This window comes from Haliaeetus albicilla, chromosome W (assembly GCF_947461875.1).
Source record: "Haliaeetus albicilla chromosome W, bHalAlb1.1, whole genome shotgun sequence".
Lineage (NCBI taxonomy): Eukaryota > Metazoa > Chordata > Aves > Accipitriformes > Accipitridae > Haliaeetus > Haliaeetus albicilla.
In genome coordinates, this window is record NC_091515.1 from 1,187,668 (window position 1) to 1,204,151 (window position 16,484).

The following is a 16,484-nucleotide window of genomic DNA, read 5'->3' on the forward strand; positions in this document are numbered from 1 at the left end:
AGAGATGAAGATCTTAGTAGCTTTTAATGAAGAGGATAAATTCTCATAACTAGATTTCCCTGTATATCATCCCCAGTCCCCTTTTCCCAACCCTTTCCTTCATTTACAAATTCAAAAGCTGCAAATAAGCCACTGTGAAGTTTGCTAATCTCAGCGAAATGCTGTTTCTATTGCAAATATTAGTAAAGATTACTACCACTAAGTCACAGGCGGGTAGAGGGCTCGGTGGGAACCTCAGAGGTTATCCAGTTTGCAGATCCTAGCAGTTCAAACTGGATCTGGCTAATCCCAGCATGAGCAAGGCTTCCCTGTGGGTACAGGGTACTTGGGAACCATCGTCCTCCAGCAAAAAACGGGAACAGGGGAAGAAGCATTAATCGCTTTGAAAAGCTCACCGAGCCTGGAAAAACTCAGAAGCCAAAAGGGAAAATAAAGTGGGAAATTATACGTGCTGGAGAGAAGCCTGGGCTGCAAACACAGCCCGCGTCAGCCCTGGGCTGCAGCTGCCCCAGGAGCCATGGGGAGACCCCCGCGATGCCATGGGTCCCCGCTGACACTGGGGGGCTCCCAGGCAGCCGTGGGTCTGAGTGCCCCACACCCCCTCACCCTGTCACATCCTCGGCATCCCGACCCCGGGGCTGCCTACGGCTCTCCGGGGAGCAGAGGTGCTGTCCCGGGCCAGTTCCACAGAGAACCCACAGCTGGAGCAGCACTGCCTTACACCATGGCGGAGTCCGGCCCCTACCCTGAAAGCAAAGCCTTTTTTTTTTTTTTAATTGTACCATACAGAGAGAAAGACAATAAAAAATAAACAACAGGCAGTCTCGATACATAACCTAAAATTATTTTTGCTCTGTTACTGCAGAAACAGCCAGAAGAGGGACCATAGATTAATTAGCATACTCTGAGCTGACATCACCGACGATGTTGCCGAGGATGCTTATAAACCCAAGCACTGGTCTGGGCATTTCAGCTCTGTTATTAACAAAAAGGAAGGGTAATCATTCCTGACAAATGAAAAGCAGCATTGGTGGGAGAGGATAGCAGGCTTCGGAAAGGAGCTGCAGAAAAGGGAGTATTGCAGATCGCTGTACTCCAAATGGCTTGTGCGACCCATGAAATATTCAAGAGCCGATATGGGCTGCTTGGGGCTCCGGCTCTCTCCGCATCCTTGTGGTTTATGGTACGGTCTCAGCTCGCTCTCCGCCACGCTGAACATTACTTGCCTTTGCAGCGAGAGCAGTGTGCGGCACTCAGCATCATTTGCGATGATGAGAGGTTCCTCAGCTCCCCAACTTTTCCCTCGCTCTTTATCGCAGGACTAACAGGTGGCTGCCCACAGGACCCCACTCCCTGCCCGTGCCTGCCCGCACTGGACCCCACGCCAGCCGGTGGGGATGGCTCGGCAGCGTGCTGGATGGAAAACGTTTTGCAGCAGAGCACACCAGCCTTCCCCCATCAAAAGCACCCCGCGGGCTTGCAGCCATCACTCCTGGCCACAAATTTCAGTTTAACTTTGCACAGCATAGTCTTTGGGGCGGTGGAGCATGGCCAAAATCATTGCTGCAGAAGGGATGTGTAGGAAGAAGAGGCGGTGATGGTCCTTCGGTGGCTGAAGGAAATGTCTGGGTCTCTGGGACTGCACCAAGGCATAGGCAGCAGCAGCTGCGGGAGGACGACCCTGCGTGAGATCCTCTCGGCCGTCTCTCTCAGCTTGTCTCACCTTGGCAAAGATGAGAAATAGGCATTTTCTCATTATATTGGACTTTTGGCAGTGATGAGATGCCTAACGTACCGCAGAAACGTGGTGGCAGCCGTGCTGGGCCAGAGCGAAGGTCTGCCTGCATTAACGTGCCTCCACTGCCCAAAGCACTGCCTGCCCAAGAGCCAGAGAGAAAGGCCCCAGACCAGGCTGCAAAATACATCACTAAATACAGATCAGACGGGGGACACCCATCTATTGTATTCAAGGAAACAGAACTTGCCATTAATTATAAATAAATGGGATTGGACCAAAGAGGTATGAATAATTAGCTTATTTTCCTAATAAAAAAGAATCTGCAAATTAGGAGTTCTTTGTTCAGCCAGAGCTTCAGACCACTGCTTTCCTAAGGCCACTTTTTCCCATGGACTTGAGGCCATATCTGACACTCCTTCAGTAGCTGGCTCCTCTCACGCCCCTCTCCAGAGGGAAAGGGGACATGGATTCCCTGCCAGCCTGCTCCTTCCTTCAGGCTTCAGGGCAAAACAGTCAAAAAAGGCAGGAGGGGAGGCTGGTGCATACAGAAAGGACCCATGAGTGGTGGGTCACAGGAGCTAGCTTAGCAGGACTTCTGGGGTTGCTTATCTGGTACTGAGGATCTGGGGCTCTTGAGCTTCTGTGTGCTGAAGGGGAGGCTGAGGAGGGAGGGAGGGAGACTAATCATTTCTAGCAGAAAAAAATTCAGTGAATTGCTAGTTGGGTACCAAAATGAATGAGTTTCCTGAGATCCGTGGTTGCATCATTATGCTAACAATATTGTACATCTCAGCCTTTCCTGAAACTACACGTTTCCTTCCACAAGATACACTAGGCTTCTCTTGACAAAATATGCAGCATTAAAAGTTGTGGGATGTGTTTCCCAGGTACACAACACCATATGAAAAAGAATAAGGAGTCCCAGCATGGCAGGACAACCTGTAGGTGCACAGTTAGATTAATACTTTGCTCTGTGCTGAAGGACTCTACTCAGGATACAACAAGGCAGTTCACTAGTCTGCAAAAAAATAAATAGCAAACTATTTGCTCAAAATTAGTTTCTTGGGGAAAACAGATGGTTTCTCACCTACAATATAGAATTCTGAGAATGGGGAAATTTACTGTGGTTCATACTGGGCACACTGGACAGGGAAGAAGACTCTCCAAGAAGAATCTTTTCCGTTACTTCTATGCTACTTCCTTCCAGACAATGCTGCTGCTGTATTCGGGGCTTTATACGACATAAGAGCGGGTGATTGGGAAGATAGATGCTGCTCCTACCCCTTCAAAACAGGCATTTGCAGGGAGTACAGCCGTCTGCACCACAGCTCTGAAAATGGCCAGGCTGTCATAAACTCTCTGGAAGAGCAACAGAAACACTTTGACAGGTGGGTTAGCTCTCTTTCAGCTCTGGCTTTGTGTTCCCATCTCAGGCAATGGCACAAACATAGTTTATGCTATAAAAGATAAGGGTCATATGCATATAGAGTATCTGCATTATGGCTGGCACACCATTTGCAGTTGTTTGTCATGGGCCGCTTGCCTGTTAAAAGTGACATTGAAAATATAGAAGGGGTAGCACATAAAATCCACAGCTAGTTTGGGCAGTTTGTCAAAGCTGGAAACATCTTAACAGAGCAGCAATGAGGCAACAACTTCCAAAGCATCAGCTGAAACAGCTGGAGTTACTTATTCAGAAGAAATCATCTGATAACAGTATATATTTTAAAGTTTTCTGAAACCAAAATGGTAAGTATCAACTGAAACCCCAAAAAGTCAAACCCAAAATGTGTATGCAAAATATGCAGCTCCGTTATCTTTATTCTTATTATTTACAATATTGAGGACAGTTTCAGTGACGTATAAATGAGATAAGTAAAAGCCACAGAGTTCAGTTTTGGTCCAGATCCCAAGCATTGCTAAAAATCATTTTCTTAGAGGACTTATTTTTTCCATTTTATTGTGATAAGAATAATTTTTGAATTTGTTCATCAAATGGTACTTATCAGTTTGTAAGATATTGGACACTGGCTTTATTTTTACACTCATTTTTCATAGTAACCCTGCGAGTCTAAATTTTCTTGTGAAGCACCATAACCATTGACAGTGGTAGAGAGCTAAGGGCTATGCTGCCTAAAATCAGCCAAAATTATACTCATGCACTACTGAAATATAGGCAAGAAGCACCCAGAAAATATCAAAAAGGAGATGTAGAGAGCTAATAATGGGGTACTGATCGTCATCCAGAATTAAAGGGCTGTCAGGGAGTTTACTGATCTATGAAATTGCATCATTCTGTCTAATAGTGATGACTACAGAAATTCTTACCTTCTGCCTACCAACAGAAAACTGTCTGAGATTAGTGAAGGTGGAAATTATTATTACACAAAGATTTTCCCCTGCCAGAGAAGACACTCACAACAGGCACCTTTTGGAGAAGGCCTAGAAAAGAGGTAGGGCCTGGGCTGGGCTTTGAAAGGAGCTATGTCCCCTCCAGAGGTCATCAGTTTAACCTCATCATGGGTCAGTGGTCCCATGGTGGATGCTGAGGGGGAGGAAAGTGAATGATTTTATGACTCCCGGCAGGAATGCCAGCACAGCCTCCTCCAGCAGGATGCTCTGCAGTGATGAGCAAATGGGATGTTCAGGCTGGGAATAACAGAAATTGTACTGGAAAGTGCCATGGGTGAATTCAGAGCCAGGAGCAAATGAAGTAAATGACACCTGCATTTTGCAAAATTTCACAGCCTACTGAAGTATGCAACAGTAGATTCAGGAGCAAACCAATTCTGAGAAACAGCAAGAGAAATGTGATAGATTTAGTACTGGTAAATGAATGACAGGTATGTGCAATACCTCTTTGAAGGAGTTTCCCCAAAGAAAATACCTTTTAATTTCACAAATTTGTCATCTACAATGTCAAACAGCTTTGGGAGAAGAATTCACTGTGAAATCCAGTCTGATCTAGCAACAAGGCTCTAGACAAGCCAGAGGTAAAAAGCATGAAAGGAATGCAGCTCAAGGGTGCGCAGGGTAGGGTCCTGCTTGGAGCTAAAGAGTGGGCAAAGACGACAGAGATCTGAGGTGACTTAATTAAGATACATGAGAAAAGAAGAGACGTAAGAATCCTAGATACTAGCAAATAGACAGTGAGAAGCACAAAACAAAGGGCAAGGAGAGGTTTTTAAGCAACCGAGTCCAGACCTGGCAAAAAATGCTGAAAAGGCAAGAGGTGATGGCAAAGAACAAACCCTTGTCCCAAGGAGCTGAAGTGCCCAGGATAGCGCGAGCTGGGGTGGACACTAGGAGCACTCAGGCTGGAAAAACAGCAACAGAGACTTGATCAGGAACAGGGAAGGCTCCATGCTTGCATGTGGTATCAAAAGAAGTATTTGTGCAAGAGGAAGAGAGAACTGAGAGATATCAGCTAAGGGGAAAACAGCTGTTCCTCCTTGATAGACTTAGCATATAGGACATATCTGCTTTCAAATGTATAGGACAATTCTGCTATTGGGTGCAGTACAAGTGACTTGTAGCCCACATGAAAAGAAAAAAGAGCCTTAGACGCAAAAATCATGCTGATCAAGACACATGAGTTCTCGATCTTCCATGCAGCAAGACACAAGCTGCTAAATGGCTTGAAAATGCAATGTTACAGGGCTTTGCTTGCAGTCAGCTACAGAGAGGAGCGCAGTAACAAGTCCTCCAGAGAAAACACTAGTGTGATATGGCAATACAGAAGAGGCTTTAGTAGTTTGGCGATGTCCTGCAGATGAAGGCAACCACCAGACCAGGACTCTCCTCTTTGGCTTAGAACAGAGAGAGTCAGACTTTGGAACAGCCATTTCTATGAAGTTCAACAACTCTTCAAAAGGCAGCCTCTGAAATGGCAGCAATCATGAGTCTTGGCTATTACAGATGATCCTGTACCTCCCAGGAAAAAAATTAGAATTTTATTGATCTATTTTAAATAGTTAGGAACATATCTGTCATCTAGGGTATGTGTTTGGGAAGAGGAGGCAAGAGAAGAGAACGTGATGCAGAACTTTATTAATAAGAGCAGTAATACATATAATTTCATGTGCACTGCACTGGGAAATTACTGCTCACTATCTAAAACTTGTTCCTAATTTAAAAAAAAAGAAGAGGAAGAGGAAGAAGAAGATCAAGAGGAAGAAGAAGAAGAAGAAAAAGAAGAAGAAAAAAAGAAGAAGAAAGATGAAAAAGACTCAAAGTGCAAAATCAGAAAATCAGGTTGAATTTTGGAGTTTCCTCTAAATAAATATTAGAAACATTCCAAGAATGTTAAACCAGAAAATGATCAAATCTGCTGTATCTGTCCTGTACTTACAGAGAGATTTTTATCAGTGAGTTCAGAAAAGCAAGCTAGTTTTGCTTTTTTAAATTTTACTTCTAGAAGTAATATTAGCGAACAAGGTAACTCTTTGGAAAAATAGTACCTTTTTCACTAGAAAAATAGTGAATTTTGTGCCTAACTATAACAAAACTTTCTCTTTATGTGATATGTTCATGTAGTATGATCACTGGCCACGTATTAACATGCAACACAACATCAGTTGAAATCTGGATTATTTGTTTGCAGTATTTCTTAAAACTAAAGCTCATTTCTACCATTGGCTCCAATAGGGTTTCTGCTATGTTTCACATAAATCAGCAGCAAAGCTGCCATGGCCTTTTCTGGAGCACCTACAAGCCCGTAATGAAGGTCTCCATGAAATGGTGGTCATTCTCCTCATTTCATACAGATAGGAAGAACAGTATTTGTATTTGGTTTGCGCAGAAAGGCCTCCTTTTGTACAATCAGCTGGGCAAATTTGCATTTGGCACCATCCAAGCACATAAATAATAAATTCATTACTCTAGAGCTGTAATATATGGGTTGGTGTATTCTATGCAGTAGTGTAAAAGCAATATCAAAGCAATCTGTAGGACAAGCCAAATTTTAATCCACTCCTATGGCTAATCTCTAAGAACACTGCAATGGTCCTTCAAATGAACTGCTCCCCTAGGACCAACAGCTACAAGGCTGGTGCCCTAGCTTGTACATACACATGTGCAAGTATTGCAAAACACTTCATCGCCTGAATACCACCAGCTCAGAGACCGATCCAAGTCAGCGCTGCCACTCAGGGAGAAAGCAGGAGTGTCCCGGGTCTGTGCTGACTGCAGCAGGCAATGTTAGCAGGCTGTGGAAACAAGGAACAAGCGAAGAAGAAAATCTGGCTTTTGTAGCCTAGCTCCCTGCAATGCCGTGTTTCTAGTGGGTACAAATACAAAAATCAAACATACACCACTACCCCCTCTTTGATACGCAAAAACGCAACTGGCACTGCTTTCAATGTTTGCCATATATTCATCAACACAATCAAAAGTTTACTTTAAGTAAATATCTTTCATTAAATACCAATCCATTTACCAACTTTATTACCCTCGTGGGCCATGCTGTTTGTATAGCACAGCCTAACACGGATGGAACTGCCATTAAGCCAGGAGAACTTTACTTGCTATTTCCTTATACACAACAGAACTACAGGTCAACCACTCCTATTCCAGGATGAGTGCCCAAATGCATCTTTGCACCATCCTCTTGCTGCATCTTGTGATGCAGCCCTTCTAAAGCTATCATCTGAGAACATACTTCTGCAAAATTGTTATTATTTATTATTTTTACAATGGTTACAAGTGTTCCAGATCCTTTTCAATAATACATGAAACACCTGCACTGTCCCCAGTTGCTTTACAGTACAACTTAGACATGAATCAATGCTGTGCTGGGGATGAGGGCGTACTTGATGACCTCTCCAGGTCCTTTCAGACTACTTTTTAATATTTGGCCAGAGCAGACGCAAAGTTTGGCAAGGTGAGAGTCTGTGAAGGTAATTGCAGACCATCATGGTAGGTGGCTGTTCTCTGCAATGGGATCATTAGAGAGTACGCGCCTTTTTCTTCTATCCATTTCACTTTTGCATTTCCCCATCAAAAAATACATTTTCAAAAGAGCTACAGAGAATGGTCAACACAGTAAAACAATTCATATGGTGGATGATAGGAATTTTTTCCCCATTTTGACACATTCAAATGTTTGTTATGCATTGGCCTGCCCATTAAAAGCAGCCAGTGTCTCTTGACATCTGTACTATATAGCCAGCCTTATGCTATTAACCGTCTCCACTACTACAACCGCTGCTGCAATATCCATGCTCTCAGCCATGCAGTCATATAGATCTCGACTTTTTTCCTGGCACAACCTGTGCTTTTAAAAGTAGCAGCAGTTCTCTGAGCAGTGACGAAGCCTGAAAAGAGCTGGCACGGGGCGTAAAGGGGCCCTGGAGCCCCCTTGCCGCAGCAGTGCAGCCTCACACACATGGCCCACCTCCTCACCCTTCGCTCTTGCTGCGATGGGCCACGCAAGCTGCCGGCCTTTTGTTGATGTTTTCTTTAAATATTATTTTCTGCTTTTGGCACGGGGACGGAAGCATAGTAACCAGCTGGCACGGCCTCTTCCCTTTGATTGCAGCATTGATTGTGCACCACATGCCCTTCGCCTCCTCCTCCTCCTCGGTTTGCTACATCACTGGAGCTGATTGCTGCGGCCACTCATAGAGAAGGTTTGGCAGCTGCAAGACCCAGATGCCAATTTCTTTCGGCAGTGGCCTGTGGGTGTCAGCTTGTCTCCCTGTTTGGCATTTCCTCTGGCAATGAAACCTGCTCTGTGTCAGTGTGTCGTCTGCAGAATGAAAAAGTTATCACTGAAATACATCCGAAAGAGCCATGGTGAGGATGGAAGGAAAACTCTCTTGAAATTTGCACGGGCGAAGGAAGAGAGCAGTCTATCTCTGACCCGGGACTCATCCAGACTGGCTCTACCTCGGTAGCAGCAGGTGGCCCTAGAGGCGGCTCAAACGGCACACCTGGGAGAGGTGTCCCGGCCAGCGGGCTCAGCCTGAGCACACTCCTTGGTTGGAATTGTTCTTATGTGGGTCTTGCTTGGGCACGCAGGGACGGGTTGGTCCCGACGCTGCCCTGCGAAAGAGGGGAGAGCTGCCGCCCCCATACGCACGCCGCAGCCCACGGTGCGGCACTGGGCGCTCTTTGGGACAAGGTTGCTGAAGGATATTGCTATCCACATAGTAAGGACACTAGTCCTTATTATGAAACAAAGGTACTTAACATTTTCCTGGGGAAAGACACATTCAGAATAAGGTTGCCTCCCAGACAAACTTGCCTACCAAAATTCAAAAAAAAAAAAAAAAAAAAAATTGCAGGACTGACTGGTTTGGTATTTTTACAGTGATTTTCCTCTATATATCTGAAATTTACTTTTTTATGAAAGATTAATCCAAAATATCAGTTACTAAGAAGTGAATATAACTGAATTTTATTTTGCACACAAATCCTTAAAAAAGCCTAATACCCTACAAAACAATAAAAAAGATAAATTAAATGAATACTAAACATACTGTTTCTTTAAATAATATTTTAAAGTACATTTCTCAGTTAAGGCCTAAACAAGGATCTTTGCCTTCTTTGAGCTGGTAATACTGATTGTCAGAGAAAGGAAGTGGAAACCTGATTATTTCCCCAATGAAACTGAGGGGTTTTGCTGCCAACTTCAGTAACAAAAACCGAGGGCCTTAACCGTTTGCTCAGATAATTTGCGAATGATTACTTGTGCCTTTTATACAGTTAAAATAATGAGCGGATTGCAATCTGCAGCAATTAAAAATTCTGCTTTTCTCCAGCTCGGCCTTAAGATTGTATTTTATTTATGTATGAATATCCAATTCATGTTGCTTTTCTATGTTTAAACCCCTGCGTGAACTCTTTTGCCGCATCCCGAAGCAGACATGCTGGGGGTTCGCACGGCATCCTGAGGCACGGCAGATCCACGCCTCCCCATCCCCAAAATGCTCAACTCTATACCAAGGAGTTGGATTTAAGCCATAATATTTAAATGCCATTATATCCTTTTGTTGATGTGTGCAAAATGGGCATAAATCAGCTTTGGTCTTGCCTTTCATGGGTGTAAGTCATCACAAGCACTACACTGCAAGGAGTGGAGAGTCAGGCTCACGGTGAGGTAGCTGTAGGGTAACGGTCTTGCACAAATCACACGGCAACTCAGTCGTAGCTGGGAGTGAAAAAGCACAGGGAGTTTTCTGGTGCTCTGATCTAACCCCTACCGACCACATTCTCCAACTATATAACTTGGGCTCGAGTAAATCAGCTCCTTTGGAGCCGACAGAGCTATGTCACACCAGCATCTAATCTGTTCATTGTGCTTATTATAAAGCAGCTCTCTAAATCTTTTGCTGCCTTATCTTTACCTCTTAACATTTAAAGAGGCATGAAATATAGCTCATAACTTCCACTTGCTAAACAAAAGTCCTCCCAGTAATGTCATAGCTGTTCTTTTTGTGTTCCTAGCAAAAGCCCTGGACCAGGGACTGTCTTTCCATTCTGCGTACAAGCACTGTCGAGCACAACACAGGGCTGAAAAACTTAGGGCACTCAAGTAAATAAGTAATAACAACCCATCATGGCAGTCCAGCAGAGGAACACAAGCTAACACCCGTCCCATTGGCACCGCGGTCCTGCCTGCACTGCGGACAGCAGATCAGGAGGCAGGGAAGAGAAGGACTTCCCCATTGCTTGGTGGTCCAAAGTGAACGTGGATTAGACAGACAATTCATGACCGCCAAACACAAACCCAACAGAAGAAAACCACAAATAAACAACATCATTAATCTGCTTTAGGTAAAAAGAGGAGAGCAGTGAATACTCCAGGAACTACAACAGTAGAGAGCGAGTGAACACCAGGAAGTAAAAGGACATCACTCAAAGACTGTGAAGACATTTTTTCAGCAATACCAGATAAATAGATACTGCTACAACTAGTCAACTGGCTCCCACAAAGCTAATGACTGGGAACCTTCCCATGTCCTTGACACAGGCGCCAATCCCTGCTTCACCAGAGGGAGGTTTATGGACACCAGCCTTCCTCCTCCACAATCAGGCTGCCCTGTCCCTGTCCCGTCCTGCCAGGCTTGGGGATGCTGTGGCGAATCCCCTGGCGCTGGGGTCCAGGGGCTGGGGCTGGGCAGTGGAAATCTCGCTACTGGTTGCTACTGCAGGAGGAGGAAAACCGAGTCCCATCACTCGGTGAGGGTCTCAGAAGGGCTGGAGAAGGACTTCAACAGCATCTCCCACATTCACACACTTCCTCCCTTCCTCTCTCCTCAAGCACACAAACATGCACAAACGCCCATATTTAATACTTTGAAATCTATGTATACACGCACATATGCTGTTATTTTCATAACGTTTGATGTAGATTGTTGAGTGTAACACCTCCCAACTAGAAATATTTTACCTATGGTGAAATAGTATAAACCTATTTTAAAACGCCATTTTCCTAAATAGGGTCGTGAAACAACCGCGTGGCTTTAAAGTATCGTTTCTAACTCTTAATTAACCTTGGAGTACTCTGGGGAAGGACAGAGTTTCTTCATTTCTCCTCCCCTCTGTGACTGGGACCATGCCTGGGAACACAAGCCTCGCCACCAGTTTTAGCACAGGCGTAGGCAGGTCCTCGCTGAGGAGATGTCACGGTGACCACAGCGAAGGCAGGGAGAAATTTTCAGCGAGTCTGAAAAAGGCAGGAGAGAGATTTCACACGCTGCCTGTGTCTTTGTCTTGTCACTCCAGCCCACCGCTCTGGAAGGGAGCGCGGCGTCAAGCACAATGACAGACGCTGGGGAGCCATCCAGCACCCAACGCCTCCCCGGAGCCGCATGCTGCCGCTGCTGAATGCCAGCCCGGAGATGCCGGGGTAGCGTGGAACAGGCCCAGCATCCCCAAGTTTTGCATCCTCTCCTCTGCTCCGCAGGCTGCACCGCGAAGGGACTCGCCGCTCAGGGGAGGGAATGTAGGAAATCGGGAGCGTGGGGCGGGGGGAACACCGCTGCCTGGGACGACGAAACGAGGTTTGCCTGTTTTCCCATCTAACAGAATACAGCATGCTTTATCACCCAAGCATTAATCCAAGAATTACCCAAATACCGTGGGAGAAAGCGAAGTACAGGTCAGTAAGGTGCTGGCCTGGGAAGCATGAGATTTGGGTCTCAGCCCCGTGCAGCCTGCTGCTGATCTCCTGTGTCATTTCTGCCATTTCTGCTTCACTGTTGTCTCAATTAATATGGTATGTGCAGTTGTATAAATGAAGACGCTGCCTGCTTGGGGAGAAAGCATAGCCATAAAGCCAGCCACAAAGAAAACTAAAGTAAGACTTAGCTGTGGCTGGGGCAGGACTCCAGAAAAGGAGCATTTTGCGGGGCCAGAGAATTGTGATATCCCTGAGAATTAAGGCCTTCGGCTGTGTTTCAGGCCTAAATTCCCAATGGTCACTTGGAAGCGAATCTCAGTGCCTCAGTAGGCTTTTAGGAATTTCCAAGGATTAGGTTTAATCAGTGATCTGAAGTAATTTAATATATTTCCAGTGCTCTCTTCTTTAATACTTAATGACTGATGATTAGGTTTGTGTATCAGATCTGAAATCTGCAAGTTATGTGGCAATTAATGTTTGAAGTACTCTGTAACTTCAAATATAATGATCATATTTGCAAAGTAATTACAGAATATATGTGACTAATAAATAATAACACTTAGCACTTACACAGCACTATTCACCTGAGGAGCTCTAAACGAAAAAATTCAAAAAATAATAGACGCGATTCAAATGCGAACCAGGTTTTCAGCAGCACCTCATGAGAAATGATGTAACAGTTTCTGTGTAGCCAAAGCACCACGCAAGTCGTGGTGCTAATTCGGTACCGCAAGATGCACGTGAAGCGGGTGACCGAAGGCTCTCACTCTGTTTTAGCAGGGAAATGGAGGGTGCAGCTCCAAGGGCAGTTTTTAGCTGCAAGGGCAGTGCTGGGAGCTGCTGCCTGTGCCCCGTGCGCCCACTCCTCTGCTACAGCTCGTCACCCTTCCAGCTGCGCTTGGACAAGGGTGCACGCGGACACACCATCAGCAAGGTACACGCAGGACCAGATTTAAAAAAAAAACCCAGCCCTGCAAACAACAGCAAAAAATACCTTTTAAACGCTCAGACCGCTCAACAGGTGGACTACAATGCACTGCAGTGTGGAGGGAGAAATGGATGGCAGATGGAAGGAGGAGCTGCGGGACATGGCTGATGCCCAGGATACGGGACGGACCTGGCCCTTCCCTGGGCACTGGATCTGTCCTCTCCCTGGAGCTCTGCTTTGGGAGCGTGCCACCCAGCCGCAAGCAACCCATCCCTACTCAGCTACAACAGGCAGGTGAAATCCCAACCTGTAGAGGCAACAAGACTGCTTCTTTTGAAAATAAATATTTAAGCACTCAGTCCCTATTTTGAAACAAGCTTCACATACAGAGGCAGATGTACGTGTAACTCAATGTACATTATTCAAAAGAGCGGGTCTATATAAGAGGGCCAACAATCAGCCAAGGCACCCTCTGTAAGCAACAGTTTTGGTGTGGCAGCTTCTGGCAGACCGTGCTCCAGCTGCAGCATCCCTGCCGCCTCTCCTGGCCGGCTGCGTGCCGGAGGAGCGGTGCTGCTCCCGAGCCGGCACACCAATGCCTGTCTGCCCTCATCTTCTGGGTCTGCAGGAGATTTCGGGTTCGTCCTTCCCTCTCCTGTCCTTATCAGCAGATGAGTTAGGAAAAAGGGAGTGATGTAACGCAGCAGGGTCCAGCCTCACTCGTTTCCATTACACGAACTTCCTCTCTGCTTAATTCCTGGTTGACCTTGAAGTTTAATTACAGGCTAAAAAGAACAGTTATGTAACGGAGGCAGCAAACCTAAATAAAACAAAACCAGAAGGGCCATATGCCACATAGCCCAGAAAAATCTAGAATCAAATTACACTCTTTGAATTATTTACAATATTTCTTCTTGCCAAATCTAAGCAAATATTCCACTTGCTTCAACTTCACTTTAAGAGCTTTAACTGTTTACTGTAAACCCAAGCATACAATAGCTTTTTCATCAAACATTTAACTGCACATTTCACATTAATAAATATTACAAGGATATTTTATTATAAAAAAGGCTAGATGTAGTTTTCATGAGTCTTCTAGCTGCTATACTGAAAATGAGTCTGAACAAGGCATTTCCTCTCAGGCCATGTAGTCTAGTAGCATTTGAGCTACTGAGTAAATATAGCAAAGCCAATATTATTATTATTTTAATAGCAGTTTCCCACCACATATTGAAATGGAAAAACGAACAAGGAAACATTTCATAATCATGTATTGTGTTTGCTCAGATTTATTCATTGTAATATGATTATAAAATACTATATACTCCTCAGTGGGACTGTTCAGCCTCTCTGATTAGGCAATTGTCTGAACATGCCTATCCTTATTTTCAGCAGGGAGCAGTACTTGCTTTGTGCAATAGGAGAGCTTCCACCACAATGGGTCATCCCATCTTTAGGCATTTAAATTAAAGATTTAAATGACAGGACATGGATTTAGTAACTACAGTCAGAAAATGGTGACCACTGTCTTAGTTTCCTTATCTAGAAAACCAGGATAATACTTGTTTGCCTGCACTGTAGGAACCTCCTGAGGGTTGTTGACATTTGAATGGCACTGCAAAGAAGTAAAGAAGTGATGTGATTAATCACTGTGTAAGCTCCATGCTTTACAGCTAGGTGAGATGAGAATATCCCTGCCTTGACGAGTTGTGTTCTTGAAAGACAATGTAAAAATAAAGAATGAGGAGGGTTACAAGGATGAAAAGGAAAGAGGAAAGAGAAGATGTAACAGATTCAACTAGTGGCTTCCAGCTCCATATTCCCACCGCCACACCACCACTACCTATTGCCTCCTCAGTTGGTTTTGCACCCCTTTTGATTGCAGCACACTGGAAGTGACATGCAGGGAACCAGATTTAAACCAAATCAAACCAAACCAAACCAAACCAAACCATGCCCTCTGGAGACAGCTCTCCATACCGTACAGCAAGGTTGCCCCACTGCCTGGGGGGCTCAGACCCCACCTTGCACCCTGGGGTGGCTGCCCTGCTGCAGGCTGGTGAGCTGTTCTGGGGTGGGCTGTGGGAGGGATGTCTTCGCACTCTCCTTGAAGCTGTTTTGCTCTACTGGAAACACACAAACTTCCCTGGCCTAGAGGAAGAGAGTAAGAGGAGCCAGTGCTGTGGGCTTCTGCTTAGCCACCTCACAGAGGGTGTCTGGGCTCCTGGCCCAAAGACCGTGCACATATTTTCCATAAATAGGTGGTATTTATTTATTATGTATTTCACACAAGTATAGTTGCAGAATAAAAATATGAGGCGCCATTGCAGCAGGACCTGAAAGATATCATCTCCTAGGTCAGCCTCTGATCATTAGCTTAGACCATCCCACATGCTCTTGCTTTTTCTCTCTCCCCAGAGTTGTTTCCCCCTGTATCTTCCTGTGAATACCTGAGTATCTGTCCCATGCAGTGAGGAACAGGTCTTCCAGTCGGAGACTGCAATCACCACTGAGGTTATTTGGGATATGCCTTTTCAAGATAAGAACTACGACTATCCACCGAGGAAATCGGAGGATGAGTTAACTTTGGAGAGACAGAGCTCTTACAGTGTTTATTCGGTTAATATTGCAACCGCCAGCAACCTCTGTATGTAAAGAACATGGATATATACACAGGCTATTCAACGCGGAGCAGGAAGTCCATCTGTTTTATGCCTGACCACCACTTCGGCTCTCTAGTGATGTGAAACCCAAACTTTTACTGTCTTTGCAGTTGGAAGAAGTCTGTTTTCTCCTGCACTTCCATACTCCTGGTAGGTATGCATCCACTGCTCCCAAAATAAACTTAGCTTGAATCTAACTTGAGACAGGAATTGACAGCATGAATCATGCTGGTGCAAACGTCATCTCAGTAATTGGAACATGGATATATGCCTGTGGAAATTATAAAAGTAGCAAATAACTGTATTACAGAACTAAGGAGAGGAAACCTGGCTCTGCCAAAGCAAAGAAAGCTTTACTTGGCCTTCAGTAATGTCAAGAGCTAGTCTCATTGCCACTCTTTACAGCTGACAGTGTATTCTGCTTACTTCACCCATCTGCAGATGGGATTCATTGCACCTAACTTAGTCATATAGGAGTTAGGCATCTGGTCTGAGCTACTCTTCTCAGCTCCTCTTGCTGTAAATGGAAGAGGTGAGTACCTCAAAAAGAGGGGAATTCATCACATCCATTTTCAGGAGCAGTCTTAGGTCAGGACAAATGACCTCTCAGGAGTCAAATCTCTCTCCATTAATTATAGAGGAAACCTGGATTTTCTTAGACTAAAACAACTAATTTTCACATAGCCAATGACAGCTGTGATAAATCTGACCACATGGGATTGTACAAAGATTTTTGCTTTTGCCCCCATTTATCTCCAAATATCTGTCATTCTTTCCAAACTGTGATCAATACTTTGTGTCAAGAAATATTACTGAACTGGTGATTCTTTCTTTTATGGGCATGTTATGAGAGATAGGCCTTTGCTATAATGCTTTGGAGCACCTCACATAATAGTCCCATAAATATAATATGAGTTGAATTATCCATACTGTATCCACATTTCTCTTCACTATGACATGCCAAATTCATCTCCTCTCATGGATCACAATTCAGGTAAGTACAAGCAAGCCAGGAAGATGTTTATTTCA

The 16,484-nt window shown here is 44.8% G+C and overlaps 1 long non-coding RNA gene across 1 annotated transcript in view; it reads right to left on the reverse strand.

Moving 5' to 3' along the window:
* Positions 1-373: 373 nt before the first annotated feature.
* LOC138683334 (uncharacterized) overlaps positions 374-16,484 on the reverse strand; it is a 63,940-nt gene continuing 47,829 nt past the window's right edge. The window contains exon 3 of the long non-coding RNA XR_011322918.1: positions 374-1,723. This is a non-coding gene — a long non-coding RNA (uncharacterized lncRNA). The remainder of the gene's footprint in view (positions 1,724-16,484) is intronic.